We start from the raw sequence: 23,747 nt of genomic DNA on the forward strand, positions 1-23,747 counted from the left end.
GTATGGCTCTGTTTAGACATCTTAATACTTAATTTTTGTCAGTTTCTTCACAACAAAGATTACACATTTTTTGTGGGAGTGATTAGCACCTCATAAATGGGAACAACTTCAGTAAACAGTAGTTTACTTCAGTAGTAAGCACTTGTTTCCAGGAGAACAAGAAGAATGAGAGGAAAAGGGATTCTCAGTCCAAAACACGAATTTTAGCAGTTCAATGCATTCATCCTACAGCAACATACACTTGCTGTGTGTTTATCATTAGAAGCAGCATTGCTGTTGTGCTTCCTGCTTGGAAAGCTTAGATGCCACATTTTATGTGTATTAGAAGTGCCTAACTAGGCAGAATATGATTGCCATCCTTGCTAGTCTAGTTGAAGCTGGCCTCATTTTCTTTAAAGCTGCCTGTGATCTGCAAACCCAGTAATGAAAAAGGAAAAATGTAATGAAATGAAACAGTAATATGTATCTCCTGAGTATTTCAAAGCCAGAGAGCACTAATTAAAATCTCAGACTTAAATATCTGATCCTTAGGGTATGAAACAGTGTATAGGTTAGCCAGAAACTGTAACTTCACAGATAAACAGGAGCAAAATGGAAAAATAGTTGTCTGAAGCCAGTTAAATTGGGTGTTAGAAGGATTCTATTTGAATAGATGTTGGTTTATAAAGCTTAATATATTGTCTGTGCCATTAGGTACTTAAGCTGTAAGATGCCAAAAGATTACCAAATGTGGTGCAGCAGTTACTGGTGTTCTTTATGCACAGTGTTGAAGCTGTGCCTTCTTAGAATGTAACTCCTCACCCAAGGAAAGTGCTCCATTTTTGGTGGCTCATCTCATCACAGGACAGGGATAATTTGAACTGTTTAGAAATGCTGATGACAAGCGATTGGAGGTTGACTCTGAAGAAATTTTGTGCTAATAATTTTACCCTGTCCTCCTTATCTTCCAAGTTTCTCCAAGGGAATAAATTAGTTCACATGTTTTCCTTTACCCTCATGTTGTAAGCAACTGAGTGGTAATGCGTGGTCTGTGATAGAGAAGGGCAGAAATAGAAATTTTATGGGACTAGATACACTATAAGGAAAGAATTAAAAATACTCTCTGGATAGACGTACACATGTGTGCATACACAAATGGGAACAAAACTTTAATCACCAGTATACAGATTCCATTGCTGGGGGACTTTATTCCCTTAATGATCTATTGATTTTCATTTCCCTTTTCAGAAGGTTTCTTGCAGTTTGGTTTTGTTTTGCTTTTTAAAGGTCAAAAGTAACTTCTTTCTTTACTTTAGTATTTGGTAAAATTTTACAATTTCTAAACATCCTTTTTAAAGAAGACTATGAAAAAAATGAAAATAAATGTTTCAACTGAAAAAAAGGAGAAACCTCTCCAAATCCAAAACATTATGCAGTGGGACTGTACGAATATTAACTAAATTGGACTCACAAATGTCAGGTAATTCAAACTATGTTTTACTGCATAATTATTTGGCTCCCCCAGTGCTTCAGTGTGGCTATTTCCTCCTTCCTCTGCTGTCCCTTACAGGAGAGCACCAAAAGTACAAAACAGTGAACTCCAGGTCTCTTTTCCACACTGGAACAACCATAGCCCCAGACTATCAGGAAAGGGAAATTGGAAAGAAGGTTCTGCCTCTCACCTGATAGTTCAAATGAGGGATGCTCAATGGTGGTAGTACAACATGGCACACCCAACCATGCAGCCAATGAGCAGAAGCTGTAGAGGAGATGGATCCTTCGTGATGCAGGCAGCATCTTCAGAAAATATCTCTGTAATGTTTGAAGGCTTTTAATCACATGAAAACACTTGTAATGGTTGTATTTTGACCATGCCTCTGCTTTTCTGCATACCTGTATAAATCAAAGGAAAACTGAACTTTATCAGTGAGACATTTTAGGGAATCAGGTTGGGGAAAGTTCTGGTTCTGCTTCCTTCTGGTTTCTTTAACCTGACAAAAAATGCACTTTCCCCCTCACCATCTCAATCTTTTGGGAATCAGTTGAGGACTTTTAAGTTGGGTAAGTCAGTCTGAGGACAGACAGTAAACATGGAAGATTTCCATCCACATTTAAAATGTTCATGAAGATTTATAAGGAACTGATAAACAACATTTCATAATGGGAGGCATCAAGCAGCTTCAACTATAACATTGAGCTGAATGTTCAGCTGAAGTGAACTGTTATGTTCCACTTAATGTAATCTCAATAATGTGTTTTGCAGTAGAAAGGAGGGCTCATGATGTGCTGTAGGCAACATTGTACACGTGAGTTGTGAAGAAACAAAAGTTGCCGGCACCAAATATCTTACCTTTTAAATGTGGCAATGTGATAAATATGAGTCAGGGAACAGAATAATTTGGTGTTTCTTTGTACCTCTCTTGACATGCACTTCATCAGAAGTACAAAATTTTAAAATTGCTATTTTATTTAAAAACATTATTTTAAATAGTGCTGCTAATTACCAGAGCAACAAAATCATTGTGTATTTTACATTGAGCTATCAGTGAAGTATGGTGTCTGGAGAATGATGCAAAGATACCATCTAGGACTTCTCCTGCAATCATTAGCCTGAGGTCCAAAGTCTTCATAACAGCCAGGTGCTTGGAGGTGTCTGACCACATAAACCATCAAAGCAAAAAACCCCCAAAGCAACACAATAGAATTTACTGGGCATATTTTATGCCAAAAATTGTGGAAATGTTCAAAAAATTTTAATACATTAGCAAAACCTTGGATTATGATTTCGCTTTGGTAAAAACAAAGAAAACAAATTTTTGTATTATTAAAATATTTTATCTTTTATGACTTTTTTGAGTGAGGAAAAAATTTTTGCTTGATATTTGAGCTGTTTAAGAAAAGGTCATTTTAAAAGTAAGTTCCATTGAGCTAAAAGCCTTTGAGAGATGTAGAAATGAGAAGATAAGTTAGAGATGTGAAACTTACGTTATTAAATCTGAGGCCTGAAATAGAATGCTACCCTGGCATTTGGTTTTCAGCCAATAGACATCTTTGGACTGAAAAAGTAAGTTACATCTGTCCTTCTGCTGAAACTGTGTCTTTAGTACCCTTTCTTCTCATAATGCCAATGTGCATGTTGCAATATAACAAATTTGGAGCAATGAAAATTAGAAATCAGCTCCATGGTGAAAGGAGACAATTTTCTAGCACCATGTGGTAATGGTAACTTCAGCAAATATCTGTGGCAATCCAGATGATTTAAAACAGCACAAAAAGTAGCCAAAAATGCTGTAATAACAAGAATAACAGTGACAAAGAACAGTATAAAATGGGATGCTTGCAGCTTTCTTGACTTGGAAATAAGAGGACTAGTCTTATATTGTGACTGTTCCTTTGCCAGGACACCACTGTTCTTACAGCTGGCACTGGTGGGCTTCCCCTCATGTAATCTTCTCAAATTCTCTATTTGTTGTCATCTGTGTGTTCTCCAGCTGCAGTCCTACTGTTGCTTGCATTATATCCAGCCCCTCAAGTGTGATTTGCCAGGGGTTCTTGATTGTCCATTCCTGGCAGGATCACAAAGTGTCCTTTTCATCCTTCTCTTTCACCCTTTTCAGATTCTGCACAGTTGATCACACTTTCCACAGTAACTTCATCACGGTTAGCTCCTGTATTTTCCCCTCCAAGTTTCTCTTCCTACTCCTGCATTGCTTCTGCATATCATCACAAAATCAAACAAAACCCCCACCTATTCCTAGGGGAGAGAGGGGAGAGACAGAATAAGCCTCAAAATGTGATAAGATGCTGGTAGACATTATTTTTGTTTCTGGCTGAGTTAAATATGTCCTTCAAAATTGTTACTGAGTCAAAGCTTCTGTGTCCTGGGATTTTCTCATGAATGCTGTTTCTTAGACCACTTAAAATTAAGATTTTACTGATATTTGAAACAAAAATGTCCTGTGTTCCTCCTTTTTACAGACAAAATCTATTGTGTTGCAAAGGTGAGAATGGAATTACAGGGATATGTATTTATGTTAATGGGAGAAACTATTATGTCAAAGTCTTTCAATGTTTTTTATTTCTTGTGACTCAAATCAGATAGGGTCTTTCTTTTTTTCTTTTTTATGCTTTGACTTCTATGGCTTTACATGTTAGGAGTGACCACTAGGATTTTCTACTTAGAATTTTTGTACTGCTTGTGGTAACAGCAAACTCACTGTCAAAAAAAGAAATATTAATTACAAGTTTGCAATATTTGAAGAGGGTGGTATTTTGGCACTCTTACCCCTTAAATAAGACTTATTTCAAAATTTTATTTTTATCTCCTCTTCAGAGTAAAAAAAAAAGTAAGAAAACAAATCAACGTAATTAAACAGAACCCTAAAATACCATTGCAGTCTTATGTAAAATTTATCTAAGAAAAGATGCAAAAAAACAGGAAGTCTTATTAGAAGGTTTGTGAATGGTCAAATATAATCCAGGAGGAACATCATCAGCTTACTGTATGTTGTCATAATTCCTTCACAGTAACTCAATTTAAATCAAGATGTTCAAGCTGAAAATGTGCACTGAAGTGTGTATATTAAACATCTGCTGTTTAAAAAAAGTCTAAAAATATTTGGAAAGGGAAATAAACTGTGAAAATTCTGCTTTTTGTTGTATTATCTTTTAAGACACTTAGCCCTTTAGACTGTATATGCAAAATTCCTGATATACCAAGGCCATTTAATTATGGAAATCATAAAACCTAGGATATAAGATATGGTATTAAAAGAAGGCTATTTTCTAAACCAATCCAGTCAGTTCCTTTTGGGTACCCAACGTGATGCACAGGTAGAAAGTTACAGAAATTTGAAAGAAATTAGGGTAACAGTTTTGTAAAAAGATGGAAAAGTATGAGTAGAACTGGGTTGCTTCTTGGGTTTTTTTATAGCATGCTTTGAGAATAAATTTTCTTTACTGATGCATATGCTAAAAGAATCTTTTGCTGCAGTCTCTCTGCATTGCTTTTCAAAATTTGAGGATGAAGGACATAGCTCTGTTTTCCATACTGGTTTACATGAGCAAAGGTGCCAAATTACTAGCTTTTTGATTGGGTGAATTTGCAGAAAAAATTACCCATCTTAGAGAAGTTCAAGCTTCCCTAGAATGAGTGGAGGGGTTCTCATTACTGTGTGCAGCACAGCTCACCTTCAGGTCATGCAGCTGGACAGTTCTGAGGTGACTCTTGGTGTGAATCCAGGTCCTGTATCTGGTAACAGTTTAAACCAACTGGTTTAGTATTTTTTCCCTGTAAGCTGAAAAAGGGGAAAACAGATCAGTGTCCCTTGTCATTTTTGCCGCTTAGTAGATTGTAGAATAAATCCAGAGAAGTGAAATATAAGTCTTCTGCTTTATGTAGGTGTTCTGCACTTCTATAGTACCAATACAGTAAAATCACCACATATTTTCCCACCCCCCACGTACATAGAGAAAAAATAGCTTACGCCTGAGATGTAAAATTAATCTTGTGGAGATCAGCAGCACGTTGCTTTCCTCAAATTCTATTGCTTCCATAGAGATTCATTTTCCATTTCAAATTGCTAGGAGAGCCATAAAATATTTAGATAGCTACATCTGTAGAAATCTTCTGTTGGACACAATTGAGTCCAGATATAGAAGATCTGCAGTTAACTTTGGGGTCTGCATCTATGCAAAATTAAAAAAAAAAGTTTAAATCAAACCTGTAAACTGATGATAATATCTAAAATTAATGCTGTAGAACTTTCCATATTATTTAAACTAACTTTCAGATTACAATGAAATTAATTGCTCATTTGCCATAGTAATGAAAGGCAGTGTATTGTATTAAGCAAGCCTAGGGTGGATATAGAGTTCTATTGATATAAAAAGCTTTCTCACCAAGCTGAACTGGAGAAACAATGCACATCTCTTGCATAACTTCTGCAGGTATTATCAGCTACTTTATTCTCTCCATGGTGTAAATTAGCAAAGGAAAATGTAGCACACACCCTCTTGAGATACATAAACATATCAAGAATTGTGCAGAGATAGACAAAGTTAAGAGATCAGACAAAATTCTTTACGGCCGCCTTTGAACTGCAGTCCATCAACAAAGGCCTTGCCTTTTCACTCAAGGAGAGGAAGTGCCGAGGATCCCCATGTTGCTGTGACAATTGGCTGCTCTGTACTTGATCAGGACTCTGGTATCTGTGGTGGAACTTTGCACATCTGAGTGATACATGTACATTTCTGCCCTGAAGAAGCACGGTTCTCCATTTGATTCCTTGGCTTCCTCCTGTCCTGTCTCCTATGCAGTAACCTCTCCTGTCTTAAGAGAAGTTTAATGTTTCCTGAGAATTTTCTTCAAACAAAGAGTCCATTATTTAATCCAGTGCACCCAGATGTTCTAGCTGGACTCTGGGAAGGGGTGGGGGGTGAAGAGGAAGTCAGAAATAGTAAAACTTTCATAAATGGCTGTTCTTTGGTACGTCTTTTGAAAATGGAGTAGTGCTCACTGTGTTCCATAAACATGTGCATTGCATTAGGTACAAGCAAATGCATTTCATTCGAGCACATCTAATTATTAGGGGGAAACCAGCATGAAGTTATGGTTGCAGGGAAAATTTACGGGTGAGAAGAAAGAGTTCTGCCTAGTTCAGTGAGTAACAATTTGATTGGTGGATATAATATTACATTTATAGGTTAATATTCAAAGAGCAAACAAATGTAAGTCATTTAATTAGGAAATGAAGAAAAAAATAACAAGAATAAGGAGAAAGTAGACATGTACAACAACAGCTATAAAAGCATCTGTTGAGTTGCTCTTCATAATGAAGACTGGGGAACACAGCATCTGATTCACACAGTCTCTCTCAAATTGCAGATCGAGAATACTTGTGCCAGTGTAAAACAGGGAAATATGTATCTGTGTGTCTGGCATGCTTTGTGTGGAAATTCTGAGTGGATGTTTGTAGAAGTTTGTCATTAGTGGATGAATGAACCTTTCCCATGAAATTGCTATGTTATCCTCACCCGCCATGGATTCAAATAAAACATGTCAGGCAGTGTATGTATGTATGCTACCACATTAATAATAATTTGCAGGATGATAGGGAATGTTTCAGCTGCCTGATTCAATATGGGAAGTCAGTGAGATTGTAAATCATGAAACAAATTACCTTTTATCTTAAAAAAGAGTGAAAACACTGCTGTTAGATTTATGTGAATGAACATATGCTTTTGCACCTAGCTGTTTCGAAAGCAAATTAGTAAAATAGCTTTCCATACTGATGCATTTGAGTTTTTGGAACAATAGTTAAAATAGTTAAAAGAGTGTTTATACTTTTTAGGGGTTCTTCTTAATTTTTTTTCATCATGTGATTAAACAAGTAGATTATGTTGCCCTTTAAATTCCTTTTTTAAAAGTCTAAATTGTTTGTTTGGTTGACTTTAAGGTTTGCGTATACAAGCAATTTCAGTAGCTTGAAAAGTAATCACACATCAGCTCAGATGTATAAATTGTGCATGTACACATAATTAAATCTTTTATTTTAGGCTCAGCTAAGCCATGTTGCATTAAGTCACTTTTGCTATGCATATATGCAGATAATGGCTCTGGCTCAGCTGACACTCAGCAACTGGGTAAGCTGCAATAACTTGGTCATCTGCTTGAGCCCCTTTTCTCTTGAAATTTCTGTTTTAAAATAGAAATAATGAATTTTCTCGCTTCTTTTGCTTTTTAAAAATACTATTTCTATTTTGGCTAGGCATGGATCCAGTTTTTTTGGTGAGGTTGGATCAGCCAGGTTCTGCACATTAACTTGGGGGCCACAAAGTAAGAGGGGTTACTGAGACCTGTGTCCGCAGCTGTGGCTCATACTGCTGCAAAAAGAGAAGTCAAAAGTCCTTCTCGGTTAGAGGCACGGGGAGAAGGAGCACTCATCAGCGAGCTCAGCACAGAGCAGCACTGTGGAGCCACGAAACAATCTCCTGCCCACATGGGAGTCTGCAGGAAAGGGTGGGAGGTTGACAGCTTTTTGGATCTGGCCTCATTTCATCTTAATCTGCTCTGGCTCCTGATCTTTTCAAAGTCTCCCTATTGTGTGTGTGATTTCTGCTAAACACGCAGAGAAATTTTTAAGATCAAGACCATATGATATAGCAAGATTAATCTACCCTTTGGCCTTCACCTCTCCCTCCCACTGGGGGAGAGGTTTGGTTCTGCTAATTTGTCATGTTACTTTTTTTCTTCTTCTTCTGCCATAATTTCTTTTTCTCCTCATGGTTCACCTAAACTGGGGACTTTCACCCAAACACTTTCAGCCTATAATGAAGATAAATAGATTTCTTCATGTCCACTACATGAATTTTGAAGATATCTTTGTTTATTTCACCCAGTTTTAATATGGAGAATTTGTAAGTCATTTGTAGAATATAAGTGTTTTTTCACTTGTGTTATATATTGTGGCTGAGTGAATCCCTGTAGGTCTGTGAAGCAGATGTGTTAGTGCAGGCAGTAGAACAGCTTCATTCCTTCCCTCGTCTTCTGCAATGCAGTCAAATTCTGAATTGTTATGATGTGCATTAATTAAATATGAATAAATAAAATATCGCCAGATAATGAAGCTGCAGTCCCCTCTGTCATATTAAATCATTGATGAGGTGCCTGTGAGTAGGAACAGTGGCTGAGGATGTCTTCTGCCTCAAAGTCTCTGACTGGTTTTGGGAGCATTTGTGTAAATTTTTCCATCGTTCTTGCATCAATAGCCAGAAAAAAAATCTTATGCCTCAATAAAAAATATATGGATCATGATATCCTCCTACCTCATCAATCCATTCATGCCTTCTGACATCTAAAGAGTAACTGAAAGTGGGCCAGTTTTGCACATAACTATTGTGTAGTTCAACTATGTTATCTTATGTGTCAGTATGCAATCTGTAAGCTCATTAAAATAAAGAGTTAGGTTTTTAGGAAGAGATGCCGAGTACCTCTATTACCTATTTCTGCTTTTAAAGTCATATTTACCCTATAAAAATACTCATTTTGGTGAAGGAATGGAAGAAATAATGAAGAAAATAAAAATATTTGTTTGTGCTTCAAAGCAGCCCAGATGTTAATCCAGCTGTTCTAGATTCTACAGATCCTACTCTGCTGGAAATAAGGTATGAACTCAGTATTCATTCTCTTCTGAAAATGCCTTCTTTCCCCATAATGGCTTTTGACCCATCTGAAACATTACTTCTGCATCCATATGTATTACATTTGTATCTGTAAATATCTCAGACTTACAGTACTTAATTTCAGACTACTGTTTGCACTGAATTCCTCTCACCTGTGAGAGCTACACAGTTTAGTTTGTATGTTTTGAGAAAGCAGATACTTGGTTTCATCAGATGTGAGTATTAGGGGAAGGAGCTCCTCCTTGAACAGTAAGGCAATTTTCTTATGAGTCTGGTGACTTTAAAAGATGCTGCTTATTCAAAACAGTGCAGGCAACTGGAATCCTATTGCCCTTCTTCAGCTGTTCCCGTTGATCACTTAATTTGCATAGCTCAGTCCATCAAGTGTTTCTTGCTCCTGGCTTTAGTCCATAACTGCAGTGGAAATGCCATTGCCTAGTCACGGTCTACAGAGTGATGAGTTGAGACTGAACAGTCAGAGTACTTGAGGGTTTGATTTACTGTGTTCTCTGGTGTTTTATCACTGAATTTGCACTGGCTTATAATACTTGTATCCTTTTCCCAATATTTCTTCATTTTAAATTTTCTTTCCCTCAAAGCAATGTCTCTATCCCTCTGCTTTTACATGTCTGATGACCTGTGCCTTCTGTCACATGAATAATGTGTCACATGGAGTAATAATAGTTAGGAGAGAAATTTTCCAGGGGCTGATTATTTTTTTTTCCATACCTTTGCAGAATTCTTGTTAATACTAGAGGTGCCCAAGTGAGATTTAAATAAACCATCTCACATAGTTGAGTAGCCTGTGGCAGGAGCCTAGAAGTTAGGGTATGCTAATTTACCCTTCAGAGCTCCATTGTCACAAAGCTAGGTTGAAGCCATTACTCAAGTTAATTCTAGGCTTTTACATCCAGGTCTTCATGCTGCAGTCAAAGTGCCTCATCAAAAAAAAAAAAAACAAAACATTTGTTCATCACATTCTTTCAGCACAGGAAAACATGCCCAATCTACACAACAGAGTTTTGTCATCCAGAATTACGTTTTATCTCCACAGGTTTGCATGCAGGCACATGTTAATGTGGAGTAAGCAAACAAAGCCCAGCTTGTGGCACCTAAGTAGAACCACATGCCTCAGATCTCAGCCAGAAAGGCAGCTGCCAGCAAATCCTCAGTGTGCACACGTCCCAGGAGCAATGTCAGCAGCTGTGAGCCCAACAACATTTCTGGCAGTGAGGTTTTCCAGTTTAGGCCTTGCCACGCTTTATATCTCTTGCCCATCTGTTTGTTCTGCATTGTGTTACATCATCTTGACTGCAATAGTTAAATTATAAAATCATCGGGGGATCATGCAAGAGAGGGAAGCTGCCTTGTTCAGGTTGCCTCAAAGAGAGCTTTCTATTCATAGACATTAGTGTCAGAGAAAGTGTAGAGGCTTTTTTGTGGGAGGAACAGACATATGGGAGGCTGGGACTGACACACAAAACCATGGGGAGGTTAGAAGCAAATTGAAAAGTTAAGGCAAGGATATGTTGCCTTCAGTATTTCTGCATTTTGGGTATGAAGTGGATTTATGATGTTCTTGAAGAGATTCTTGTGTTTCAGATACTGGAACAGTGGAAGTTAGGAATTCTAGGGACTGTATTTTATCATGGGCATTGTTGTCTATATAAGTATTTTGTGACTTTGATCAACACTGTTATCTGTATGCTTAAGTAGGGGATAAGAAGTCACACTCTCTTAGAATATCTAGAGGAAGAAGGTGTGAGTAGGTCCTGTGAATAAACCTGTTTTTTAAGTTAACTGTTGGGTGCAACTGTGTTAGGAATTTTCAGTATTTGGGTTGTTGGTTTTTTTTTTACTGTAAAAAAGTACATTTTAATGACTTTTTAAAGGAAATTAAGGTTTTTGAGAATATTTATAGATAAGTTAGCATAAGGTCTTTAGTGATAGTTGTTCCTTATCTGTTCAGAAACAGCTTCAAAATGTTGCGCCCTTTCTAAGACTAGGAATGCTCTTAAATATGGAATAGTCTCAAAAATTTAAATTAATGTTTTAAAGAAGTAAGACTTTAAATAAAAAAAATGTATCTGAGAAAATTGTGAGGGATTCACAAAGAATAACATGGCAGAACTTGTTCAATTAATTATTTGTTAATCTTTCATGCTTGCTGCACAGCTTCAAAAGCAGCCCAATATTTTATCAATTCACATGACAGCCCTCTTCAGACACTTAGTAGGATGTCAACTTTGTTTAAAAAAGTGGAAATTGATAGGGTTAAACATTTGAATTTCTTTCAAATTAATGGTGGAGATAGAGATGTTTCTTGGTCACCACCTTGCAGACCAAAAAATTACATGGGTCAAAGAATTTTAAAAATGAAGCACCCCTACAAAATGACCTACAGCTTTTTAGCAAAATTTATCAATCATAGTAGTGGTTTTCTTTTCATGGAAGAAGATCAACTCAAACTGGATTTGTCTAATATCAGCTATGTTGGTGCAACTTGGTAGTGAAATAAGGTTACAAAAACGAGTTCTAAAAACAACGACCCACTGAAATGCTAGACACGATCATAGATGATGTCATAAAAACAAAAACTTTTTAGGTAGAGTGTAAAGCATTGCTTTCAACCATAACCTAAGGAATGCATATAAATATAGTCTTTCAAGCCATAGTTAGCACTCCTCCTGTGCCCCCTGCCTACACGCTGCTTGTTGATTATCACTTGGCTGCATATTAACTTCTGATCCTTGCTTCACATGGTTACAGTCCAGAGTGCTTCAGAAGATGATGTAGGCTAATGTGGTTTTGATCGATTGGGTTTTATTCTCCTTTATTTTTTTTATTTTTTTTTTTTGACAGCTTTTCTTGAACTACATGGAATGTGTGAGCTTTTCTGTTTTCATCTAGGTTTTTTCATCTAGACATGCCTGTGTATGACCTTAAGAATGAAGGATGTATTTTGAGAGCAGATTGAGTTGTGGAAAATGTAGATAGAGACATCATGCCTTTTAATCAGCCTTTGCATTACAAAATCAGTTTAGATCTGTCCAATGAAAGTACAAAAGCATCTAATCCATGAAGCTAGTAAGAAATGTCTTCTTTCAGTATGAAGTTTTGTCATCTAGTTGGTTTGGAGGAAATGTACATATATCTTAATGGTATGAGACAATTTTAGCCAACTGGGCTCTGAATTGTCTGTGAAGGAGAATGTCTGTTTTTTGGAGATATCAGTTCTACTAATGTCCTACTGAGAAAAATTACAAAAGTTAATCATTCTGGCTTCTGAAGACAAATAAAAGATTTGTATCCCAGTAGTCTCCCCACTCAGGAAATTATAATGATTTTAATTCACCCATTAAGCAATCACTTCTTCTTTGCTAAAATGTTCTTTAACTTTCACTCAGTTTTACATTAGAGTGCATCTCCTCCTTTTACCTTATCCTTCAGCTAAATTCAGGCAGAAGGGCTGACAGTAAAAAAACTTTGGAATACCTTTTATGAGTCATACTAGGAAGACTTAATCAAAAGAAGCATGGAAGGGATCTGAGAGGTCCCAGGGGAGGATTTGCCCTACCTAAATTGACTTCATAGGTTTTTGGCAAACCTGTGTGTGAGCAGTTGTAGTGAGGGAAATTCAACAAGTCCTCGACATGATCTGTTCCAGTACTTCCTTATCCTTGCAGTTGAAAACAGGTTTTCTCATGTCTGAATTAATCTACCTTTTGGAAACTTAAGATTAATCTGCTTTGTTGTATTTGTAATACAACTAATAGTAGGAATTTAGTTTTTCTCATTTTGGCAGTCTATTAAGTATTGAAGGCTACTGCTTTCTCATCACTTCTTTTCTGAAAAGGAAGATCCCATTTATATTAGCTCTCCTTCACTGGTCATATTTCCTCATGTTTTAATATTCATTAGTAGTCTCTTAATCCTCTGAATGTGAAATCCTCATGTTTATAAATGGGAAACACAAAAATGGATTTGTTGTGTTAGCTAACACTGCAGTAGCCCTGAGGATTAAGTCAGATGGCCTCCACAGAGGTGATACCCTCAGCAGGGGGATGATTCCATTTGCTGTAGTAGTTTACTTCAAACTCAGCATGTGACCCACTGCAAAACTTACGTCCCTCTTTGCAGAGCTGCTGTTTTGCATTTCAGCACCTGACTGTTGCAGTGGAGGCTTCAACTTTTATTCTGTTGTCTATTCTTTCATGGTTCTAGTACCTTGTACTTGTTGAATTTTATGTTTTTTTCTGATAACTTTGCAGTTTTCAGATTTATACCGTTCCACAATGCCAATAGCTTTACCTATGGTAGTGTCATCTACAGATTTAAAATATTTAAGTATTTAAATAAATTAAGTATTTAAATAATTGCATTAATTTCATATTAAGACAAATAAATATTGACTAGACCAGAATCAGAAGCAGTCTGGTGACTTTTTCTGCTCATTGTCCTAGTTTGACAGTAAACTACGCTGGCTAGATTTTCCAGTGCCCTTCTTAAAATCAATTTCTGTTGTTATTTTTTTGAATTGCATGCAGCTTGAGTTTCAAAGTTCTGAGCAGAAAGCCTTATAGTCTCTACTGTCTCTCCTGTTATCCTTTATAGGAAGACTGTGTTGACACAGTTTATTCTTGACAAAACCATTTTGACTATTGCACATAATTTAAAATACCTTTTAAGCTTCAAAAATTTCATTTCCTTTATTGCTTTGTACTGTCATGGAAACAAAGAAGGGCTGAGCTTGAAAGGGACCTCTAAAGGTCATCTGGTGCTGGGTGTCCAGGATCATGTTTAGATGGCTTTTGAATATCCCCAAGGCTGGAGACTCCACCATCTCTCTTGGAAACTTGTGCCAGTGCTAGGTCCCTTCAAAGTGTAAAGATGTTTTCTGCTGTTCAGATGGAATCTGAACATGTTGATCATGTGTTTCGGTTTGTGCCCATTTGTCTGGCCGCAACCAAAAGAAAAGGAGCTTGACTCTGTCTTCTTTATACTCTCCCTTTGGAGAACTTTTCTCTATAATCTCAAATAAGGGTGTCTTTTCTGCAGCTCCCAGTTTTCTGTTGTGTCCCTTTTTTAAAGATAGGCATTTGCTTCGACTTTTTCTCTTGGATCTTTACATGTCCTTCACAATTCTTATAAAATAGTGTCTGGTAGCTCAGAGGTCATCTTAGATATATCTCTAAATATTCTTCACATCTTGCTAATTTGAAAATGTTATCTAAAAACTGATTTATTCTCTTCTTAGCATATCTTTTCTTCTAATCTCACTGTTGTGAAAGTTATGTTGTCTGTCTGATAGTTAGTCCTTTTAATGATCATTTAAATAACAAAATTCTCCACAACAATCGGCTTCTCATATTCATATTTTTTTAATAGATATTTTATATTTGTATATCCCTTGTTTTGTGCAAGACTCTTTGCTAATCTAACTAATTAGCTGTGTAAGCCATGGGAATTTGATTTGTGTTTAACTGTTATGACTATAATCTTTATCCCAATACAGTCTAATTCATTTATTTGAAGAAAAAAAAGGCTTTTAAAACTTAATACTTCACAATGAAGTTGTTAGACTAATAAGTGCATTATAAGTAGGCAGATTTAGTTGAAAAAAAATCAAAGCAGAAATAAGTAGGGCAATTTAAATACATATTTTGTTGCTCACCACAAATCGGTTACACAGAAAAATCTGTAATTTCAGGAGACCTTGCTAAAATGCATTAAAAGTTAGCTGTTTTGAATGGATGTTTCTCTGTACTGCCTTTAGCTGATACTTCCCACGTGAAGACGATGTTCCGCAAATGAGGGTTTATATTTGTAACTGTGGAAATAGCTTGAGCTTGTAAACTTCCAAAAGAATAATTTGAAATAGTAAACAATTGAAAAAAAGTTATACTCTTCAGACTGCAAGTAGTAATGCCAGAACTCCAGAATTTATTGGTCTGCAACACTGACACTTCTCTTCGACTGTAATTGAAAAAATATATGATGGAATGCCTGTGTACTTGGTGCTTAGGATGATGTTTATATTTATTGTTTGGATTGGATAGGAGGTCTGCTTATTCCCAAAGTAAAGAACAAAATTACTTTTAATGGGTAATAGGACAAATGTTACCTCATTGTGCTGAACAGGAAAGCAAGCCATTGATTTTGATAATCAGAATAGTTAAGAACCAATTAATTTGTACCATTCTCTCATTTAATCTCCAATGGATTGAATAAAACAATGCCAAGAAAATTGCCACCCAAACTGTGCAGATAAAGTAAGTCACTTCAGTACTGAATTTTTCCTGTGGCTTCACCAGTGCTTTTTTGAGAGATACCTGTTGATATGCTATATGCCCAATAAACAAGCTTTTGTCACAAAAAGAAAAGGAAAGCCATAAGCAAAGGCTTACCACATTTCTTTGTTTCATGAAGAATAATGCTGAGGCCATAAATAAAAATAGTACAGATAGTTGCAGTTGTAATCAGTTGTGCCATCTTAAACATTTCCAATTAAAAGTAGTTTTGTGATGTTTTGGTCACTGTAGCTATCATGGTAAATCTGCAGAGGTGTAGGTAAAGGGTGCTGAAGGGCAAACTAATGAACATTTGTATCAGCGTTGGAACATCTTGGCTAAAGAATATTGAGCAAACAGTGATAAGTAAAATCTCTGGGAGTGGAACAGAGTATGTGGCAAGATACGCAAGAAATGTCAAGAAAACGTGCTGGAGTATGTTTTAGCTAATGACAAAATTCTTTTTTCAACTTGGTCTTCAGGTATCTTAAATATAGTTTCTGATAGTCCAGTTTTAATCTCAGAAATTAATATTTTACCCATGCATAATCATTCACATTAATTCAGTCAGAAATATTGCAGATTCACTTAGACAAGCAGTTTTTGAAGAAGTCTTCTAGTTTTGTCTGACTACAAATGCAGAGTTTGAAAATAATTAGATATAGTGCCTTGTCAAAAAAGCTGTTACAGCGATGAAAAATGGTCTTTTGATCCTTTTTTCCACTGCTGTGGGCTGGAATCTTTCATGATAGCAGATTTATTTTCTGATGTAAAGCAAGATTTAGCATAATGTTGTTTTTGTAGACAAAATATTAATGTGGAGGTTTGTGTAAGATGAAAATGACAAAAAGGTTAGGACTTGAGGAAGGTGGGGAGATAAAATCTACACATACATAGTAAAGTTACAAAATAAAGCAAAATCTTGTGTTAAAGTTTGTATGAAGTAAAAAAGCCTGTAGCCAGTCCAAAGATACTGCTTCTAATTAGGGTACTTTCAACAAAACTCAAAATCTGTCATTTGTATCTGATAATTCATGAGTAAGACTCATCTTTTCTAACTTACAGATTCCTAAGATAGGTCACAGAAATGAACATGTTCCATTGACTGTAGAAGGACTGTGGGGTGAATAGTTCATAGTTCATAATATTTTTAGCTCTCTAGTATTAGATGAGTTCTATCCTCCCAACAGGGTCCTTAAGACAGGAACACGTTTGAAGAAAAAGTCATAAATACTTGAACCAACACTTTGATTTATATGAAAAATTTGTTTACCTTTTCTGGTAAATATTTAGACTTCGGTGAATTCAGAAACATTTGAATTCAGAATTTGAAGATTATACATTAGAGCAGAATGAGATATTAGTGACAATATGTGGATTCACAAATGCATTCCTAATTTCTATCTTAGGTGTTTCTGGAGTAGTACATACATAAGAAAGCATTCTTAGCTTGGGTGATTTGTTTTCCTAAGACCTTTCAATATTCTCTATTTTATTAGTGTGTAATAAGGCATAGATGACTTTAATAGTTTGTATTTTATTGTATACACTTACCCCAGTTTTAGAATTGGAGAATGATTTTTCACATGAAAGAAAATCCAACTGTTTCTGTATTTTATACCCCAATCAAAGTATATTTCTTTTCAAGGAAAAAAAAAAAAAAAGAGATTTAGGTAATTGCTTCCACAAGTATTTGGCACACAGTAAAATAGAACTCCTAATCTTTATCATGTGTGGAAGACCAATTACTGGTAAGAAATCAAATCAGAAGATACAATGTCTCAAAACCCCATGCATTTACAGTGACATAGAGCTTAGTGCATGGGATAAAACTTTAGGATTTTGCTTTCTATGCATACATCACTGTCCATCCACATCTGCAGTGTGCTCAGGAGCACACTGAACAGGAAGACATGCAGAAAAAAATTGAAGTAGGCACAACCATGATGATAGAAGCTTTGAAATTACTTAAACCTCTGTGAAACACTGTATATCCCTTTCATTTTTGGAAGCTGCATGATAGTTACCCTTTTGGACATGTTGTAATTGCAAGTCATAGCTGCCAGTGATTGATCACTTGGGTAGGGTGAATTGCAGTGTGTATCAGTGACACTAGACAGGAGGCTACCATTTCTCTTGCTGAAGAGAGTGAAACTTAGTTCTGCAAACAGAAGATTACTGGCATTAATTGAAGGCATGAATACAGCTGGAAAGTAAAATCTTATTAGCTGCATTAAGAATTAGCAGCATGGAACAAATTACCCTTAACATTAAAAACTAAAACTGGTACTGCATTTGGGGTAATGAGCCACTGATTGGCCTGAGGACACTGCTAGTGAGGCTAATGTCTTTAAGCAGTGGTAAAAGGCACCAGCCTGAGGCTTACCGTAAAGTGGCTTACCAACAACCACAGACATCCTTGATCCTTCCCCCTTGCTTATCTGCAGGATACAGCTGTTGCTGAAACCAAGTTAAATGTTCTCGTCTTAGAGAAACAGATTGGCAGGGATACTGAAAATATAAAATCTATTCCCTACGCACAGACCTCAAAGAAAAGCAAAACACAACAGACAGTGATATTTTTGCCCAGAAAGAACGCATGAAGGCCATACAATCAACTTCTGAGTTGCTGACAAGTAAGCCTTTTTGATCTCCTGGTAATTTAAATAACTTTTCACAATCTTCTCTAGAACACATTAAACTTTTTCATTCTATGACACATTTATTGCAGATTAGTTACTCTCTGCTGCTTTTTTGCCATTGTAAAATCTAATGAGCGTAGAAGCTAATGTCACATTTTGAAAATGAAACATCATTGATGACATGGAGACTGCAGGCGTTGGTAGCATCCTTTATTTACCTCATGCTTACCTCATTTTTTCCATTTGGCAACAGGAAGAGTCAAGCTCAGAAGTATGTATGTTGGGCTTTCCTCCTGGTTCTGACAGTTCCTACTACTCATTGATTCCACAGTAACTCTGTTTTCCTTAAAATGTCCCTACAGTCTTAATTATGTCAACTTGTAGCCTTGGGGTATTTTTTCTTTTTTTTCATCAGCCCTATTGTTAATGTCCAATAAAGGCCTCAAAACTCCGTGCTAATATTCCATACTTTGCAGTGTTTCATTTGTAGTCTTGCTGCTGTTGGTCTGTACTTTTTTCTCATACTTTATAGCTTTTTATGTAGAATGCACAATAGAACATCTTATTGCAAGATGTTTTCACTGGAAAAGCATTCTTATATCATATTTTGAGTTGGAAAACAATAAAGTCTGTAAAGTTCAAACCGTAGAGTTGACTTTCTTTTGTCTTGCATTACCATGGATGTCATCATTTTATTCCTTTAATCTCAGTCAGTCAATGGAGAGAGGAAGGACTGGGATTTCATGAAACATTTCTTTCCTTACTGACCATAATATAGAAACACTTGGTGTTTCTTCTTGGCTGGGAATGCCATGCCCACATGAGTGAGAAAAGCAGTATAGCTCTTTTATGTCAGGAGTTCAGATCTATTTCTGATCCAGTTTTGGCATCAAAATAAAATTGGGGGAAAAGTGCTCTTCTGTTTCATGGCTTGCGAAGGACCTGTTCTATAGTAATCCAAATACTGTTAATGAGGAGAAGGTATGTACTTATTTGCTCACCAGTTTAGGTTCTGTGTAGAAAACACGGTTTCAATAAAACATGCATTTTTGGTTTGTGTTCTCTATATACACGGAGCTCTCCTACAACAACAGGCAAATTATGGTAATGTCTTAGAGGAACAAGCAGTGGTTGTGTGGTTACTGAGTGGGATCTTTGCCTGCAGTAAAATTTTACTTTACAAACTAAATGTGACAACAGAATTGCATGCATAAACTGTTCCTGGGAGCTGAGACCTATTTACAACAAGCAGCCTGGTTACATTCTGCCCATGACTAGAAATCCTTTTAGACTCTGGGACTAGTCTTGTCCTAGTCCTGTCCTAGTCTTTGAAAGCATGAGTTGCTCGAGCCTGGTGTGTGCAGCACTGAAGGCTTTCCTACATGGCTCTCCACAGGCCATACCATAACCCCTGTAATTCAAGAATAAACTTTTAAACCCATAGAAAACATGCCACTTGACCAGTTCACCTTAAAGAGAATATATGCTTGTTTGAACTGTGACCTTTTAAAATTTCACAATCTGTGAATTATTTTTGAGAGGAACAAGAAAACTGTGCATAAGAAGTTACTAATTGAGCTCAAAAGGGTTTATACAAATAGAAAAATAGGAAAAAAGAGAATATTTATGTGACATAGATTAAATAGGACTCCATAGAGACAGGGAACCAACCCTGCTTAGCGTATGTGGGGTCACATCTGGAATACTGTGCCTAGTTTAAAGCTTCCCAGTTCAAGGGAGATATCATTAAATTGGAGGCAATTAGAGGAGGACCATCATGATGGAGGGTAGCTGGAGCACTTGCTGTGTGAGGAGAAGCTGATGGAGCTGGGCTTTTTCAGCCTGAAGAAGGAAATTACTTCAGGAGTACCTGCCACTGGCCTCCAATGTCAATGGGGCAGCATCTCTTCTCTCCATCAACATGTTGGAGTCAGGCTTCTCACAGTGATGCTTGGTAAGAGGATGAGTGGTGATAGATAAAAAATTGAAGCAAAAGTTTTAGACTGGATATAAACAAAAACCTCTGATATGGCAGCCTTACTGAAGTCATGGTAGACAATATCCACTGCTATCCCTGCATCTGCTGAGCTGGCCATTTAATTTCAGAGGTATCAAATTGGTCAAGTTTCTTGTCTTCCTGTTGGTGAACCCATGATGATTACTTTTGATGATTTTCTTGTCCCTAATGTGCCTTGAAATTATTTTCATGATTCATTTATCTATCTTTTTCCCAGGGATCGATGTGAGGCTGACTTGTCTGTAGTTCCCTGTGTATTGAAGATAGGAGTGAGATTTGCCGGGTCTTCAAATGGCTATTCCAATCATCCCAGTCATCACTATCATTCAAAGTCTATTGAGTGACTTCACAATGACATCCTGAATAGCAAACTTCATTGGCACCTGCAGGGTGCATCCTGTCAGGTCCCATGGACCTACATGTGCCAGTTTTGCTTAAGTGTTCTCTAATCTGATCTTCTTCCACCCAGGATAGGTTTTCCTTTCTCCAGGCTTTTATGTATCTGCTTCTGGGACATGGGATTCCTGAAGGTTTGGTTTGATGGTAAAGACTGAGGCAAAGAAGCCATTCAATACTTTAGCATTTTCTATGTCATTGGGGCCCTATTTCACAGGTGTGCATTTTCTGTAGCCTTCCTTTTGTTCCCTCTGTATGTAAAGAAGCACTTTTTATTGCTTTTAACATCTCTCGTCTGATTCAATTCTAACTGGACTTTGGCTTTTCTAACTATGTCTGCATGCTTGGACTTAGACTATATACCTCCCAGGTTACCTGTGCCTGCTTCCACCTTTTTTATGCTTCCTTTTTATGTCTTAATTTGGTCAACAGCAACATGTTCATCCTGGCCAGACCTCCTGGAATTTTTTAATATCTTCCTACTTGTTGAGATGGACTGTTGTGGAACTTGGAGGTGCTCCTTTAATATTACCCAGCTTTTTTAGGTCCCTCTTCTCTCCAGAGCCTTACCCAATGGGAATCTTGCAAGCAGATACATGAAGAGTCCCAAGTCTGCTTATCTGAAGTCCAGAACTGTGATCTTGCATTGTGCCCTCCTCCAATCCCTTCATAATACTGAACTCTCCTATCATGATCACTGCAGCCAAGGCTGCCTTCACAGTCCCAGTCTTCCTTTTTTTGTGTGTGTGAGCAGAGCATCTCTTATTACTGTTTTTTCTGTCACTTGGAATAGGAAGTTGTCACTGATGTTCTCCAAGATCCTCCTGCAGTGTGTATGCCCCAAGTGGGTTGAAGTGCCCCCAAGTCACCCAGGACTGTGAATGTAAAGCTACTTCAAGCTTTGAGCAGGAAACTGGACTAGGAATTTCTCATGTCTAAACTGGATTATCCTATGATCCTGTGATGCTTGTACATTTCTTGGGTTATCACATATCATTGGTGTTTCTTCTGTGTAATGAGGTTGTTTAGCTGTGAGAGGTGACTTCCTCCTCAGGCAATATGCCATGAGTGCGGGGTTGCTCACAAGTCAGGGTCTGTATGTAGCCCCTCAGGATGACTTGCAGAAGAGCTGCCTTTGCATGGCCGTGTTTTGGAGGTGGGAGGGGCTACAGGGGTGGCTTCCTTTGCCAGCAGCTTCCACCATGTCTGGCAGAGCCAACGTCAGCTGGCATTGCCAGGACAGACCCACCGCTGGCCAAGGCTGACCCAGTTAGATATGGTGGTAAGGCCTCTGTGATAGCATATTTAAGACTCTGGGTGTTTTTAAGGTATTGAGAGAATCTGAATGAGTATTAATACTTAGAATAAAATAAGAGTTAAGCTTTAGTATGAAGGAGAGGGGTGTAGATAGTTTTTTTCTTTGCATGCTGGAAATAGGAAAGTTTTTTACATATTGCATAAAGTAGCTGCTTTCTTCATAGACTCTTTAAGTTCTTCAACTAAGCAAATTGTATATTCTAATGGGCTTAGCTTGGTTGGATCATTCTGTTTTAGTCTTGTTTTGTTTGTTGACCATTGAAATGTGCGGTTCCCCTTCCTTACTGTTTCCCGTGAATGAGGCCCACACTAGGATTACATCACAATTTTAACAGGCTGCTAGGTGTGTGAAAAATTTACATCTTTGTTTACAGGAAGATAAAGAACCTATTTACAATTGCATTGTATATAGTTTCTGGAGCAGCTGTTTATGCCAATTCCTGATGTAGTTACCCAATGGCATCTAATTGAAAGCTTTCATCTTATTCCTCCTGTTTTTGGTAGATAATTTCCTCACAGAGTAAATGTTTTTTTCCATTTCCACTGGTTGTTCGGTATAAAACGAGAGAAGTCATCAATGAATCACAAAAAAATGTCAACAGAAGGAAATTAGCTACTATTGGGCATTAGGAATGTGGAGAGTTTGGGAAGAAAAGCTTCTTTGGGAAGACCAAGGCATTTCTCTGGTCCTCCCAACTCTCAGCTGTCCTGGATGTTTCACTCAATAACGCATCATTTCTTGCTTCTATTTACTTGAACAGCTTGATGAAAGACAAACAGTTAGGGCAGCCAAGAGAAATAAATTTCATTACATCATTCTCGGGTGTATATGTTTAAGTTAATTAGTTATGCTCAATTTTATTTCTTTGTTCTCTAATCTGTCTAAACTATGTTACAGGCTCCACTGATCTGTGAAGACTAAATAATGTGCAGGCTTGTACATGGTATTTTCTGACTAGGAAGAAAAAGCTCTTTTTATTTCTCTTAACCCCTGTTGAGGAACCTTGACTATGGGAATAAAATAGGAAACAGGTCTAGTACGGAACTAAATGTTTACTGATGTATTTTTAAACAAGTGAAGTGAACTGACATTGTCAGGTGAAGACAGTGTAAACATTGCTGCAGAGTTTTAATTGTATATTGACTAAGAAGTGGATCTTTTGTTTCCCCAACTGTGTAATATGTCTGGTGATTAATCTAGTATCCATTAGGAGTGCAAGACATCAGCGCTGTGCACAATAAGTTCTTTCATCCCCAGGCCAAGAACCATTCTGCAGGCATAATGCAAGGATGCCTACAGATCTGTGTGGGTGTACATAAACTCTAACCTGAACATCTTGTAGTGTTCTCGAGTGGGAGGGTAATTTCGCCTCTTCATTGATTTTACTGATGTCTCTTATGAGCGAGTAGTGCCGTTTCCCTCACCTATGATGAATTGTGTGTGCTATACAATGTGGGCTATTGCTCACCAGAGGATTAAGCAGGAGCAACAAACCTGCTTTATTTTCTTCAAACCTTTCATCAGTGGAAGACACTTGCGTCATCTTGTACAATTGTAACATTTTGATGCAGAAAAGAAGACTTCCGGTTTTTCTAGAGGAGACTGCCTAGGTTGACAAAAATGCTTACATTGCATCTGGATTGTTTACAAAAAATTGTTACATTACTTGAACTCTTCAAAGGGAAAGAAATTTTATGAGTAGTCTCAGCACTGTTAAATTAAGCTGTCCTAACTACCTGCAGTAACCATGGTATTTAAAAGTCTGGATTACTGCAGCAGTTCTTTGTCTGGGATATGGTACATACTGTACTTGGATTTTAATGGAGCCATTTATACAGATTTTATACTTTCTCATAAAACTCCTCAAGGTGAATGAAAACAAGCGTGGGCTAAATGTTTTCACTTCTCAGTGCTCTTTCTGT

At 37.1% G+C, this 23,747-nt stretch overlaps 1 protein-coding gene across 3 annotated transcripts in view; it reads left to right on the top strand.

The window, feature by feature from the left end:
- DCLK1 (doublecortin like kinase 1) overlaps positions 1–23,747 on the top strand; it is a 237,088-nt gene that overhangs the window by 132,401 nt on the left and 80,940 nt on the right. The window lies entirely within an intron of this gene.

This window comes from Parus major, chromosome 1, assembly GCF_001522545.3.
Source record: "Parus major isolate Abel chromosome 1, Parus_major1.1, whole genome shotgun sequence".
Classification (NCBI taxonomy): domain Eukaryota; kingdom Metazoa; phylum Chordata; class Aves; order Passeriformes; family Paridae; genus Parus; species Parus major.